The following is a 1,540-nucleotide window of genomic DNA, read 5'->3' as shown; positions in this document are numbered from 1 at the left end:
TATGTATTTAAATTATATCATGATTGAGTGGAGTTCATACTAAACTAAAGAAAGTCTTGACATAGTATGCAATAAGTCACCATATTTATGGCCCTTTGGAATAAGAGTCTCATAATTATTTTTATAAATACACTGGAAAACATTTTTAGGTGAGAATAGGAAGAAACTTTCTTAACCTGATGAAAATTATCTATCAAAAAAGGTGGATTTACAATATAAAGTGTTTATGTGCATTTTTCTTAAGTTTATGAATAATATTACTTATATAAGATGTTCCATATAGTTATGTTCCATACATTTATGTTCCATAAGACAAGAAAAGTAAACTAGAGGAATGAAAGAATAGAAAGAAAGAATCAAAATTACTATTATTTTCAGATTATCTGCATAGCAAACTAAGAAGGTATAAATCTGTATGTCTCTGGATATTTATTTTCTCTTTTCTTTTGGAGGCACATCTGATAGCCCAGCAGATTTGATTTGGCTCAATGGAAGAACAGTATAATCCAGTTACTGTGTTTCAAAGATTCCTTCTTTCTAAAAATAGTACTCCTTCTGTCAGAACTTCCCTTTAAATACAGTGTCCCCTGTCCTAGAAATGTGTAGAGTATTACGGGAAAAGGGTCCCTTTATTGTGGGACATTGGCCTGGCACATGCAGTCCAACTTTGCAATGCCTGAGGTATGGAATTATGAGAGTTCACGGAATTGTGTGTGTTTTATTTTCTACTTGTAAGATTCTCCCCCTAATTATATCTGTGTTACATGGTTCTAATATTCCATGTCTATAATTCCTTTGTATAACACAAAATCAAAAGTCACAGACAAATTATTATAACTATTAAGATAGTTTGGCAAGTTGTTGGTTGCAAAACTACCTTACAAAATTAAAGTCATTAACCAACAATTAAGAATAATGGATAAGAAAATATTTCCAAGAATAACAAGAACTATAAACATCTAGAATTGACTCAAAGAAGAAGGCACAAGACTTTTATGGGGAAAAGATTAATTTAGTAGAGGACATAAAAAATTTCCTATATAAAGTATAAAACTATTTATGGTTTAAATAATATGTAGTTATTGGCCAGGTGGAATTTTAAAAAATGAATGGTAGAAAAATAACTGGAAAATCCACAGATATTTGTAAATAGTAAACAGTAAATAAATAGTACTCTTCTAATTAACTCATGGGTTAAAAATAAATCAAAAGGAAAAACAGAAAATACTTTTAAATGAATAAAAATAAAACACAAACGTATCAAAATATATGAGATGCAGGTAAACAAGGCTCAGAAGAAATTTTTATAACATTAAAAGCTATGTGAGAAAGAAAATTATAAGATAAATGATCCATGAAGTGGATGAACAGGTCATAGAATATAAGGTAGTTATACCAAAATCAATTATATTTCTAAATACTAGCAATGGACAATTAGAAATTGAAATTAAAAAAAAATACCATTTATAATATCCAAAAATATGAAATATCTTGGAAATATATTTAACAAAATATGCGAAGATCTATATCTTAAATCTCA

The sequence above is a fragment of the Pteropus alecto genome, unplaced genomic scaffold, assembly GCF_000325575.1.
Source record: "Pteropus alecto unplaced genomic scaffold, ASM32557v1 scaffold3, whole genome shotgun sequence".
Classification (NCBI taxonomy): domain Eukaryota; kingdom Metazoa; phylum Chordata; class Mammalia; order Chiroptera; family Pteropodidae; genus Pteropus; species Pteropus alecto.
This window is presented reverse-complemented; position numbering follows the sequence as displayed.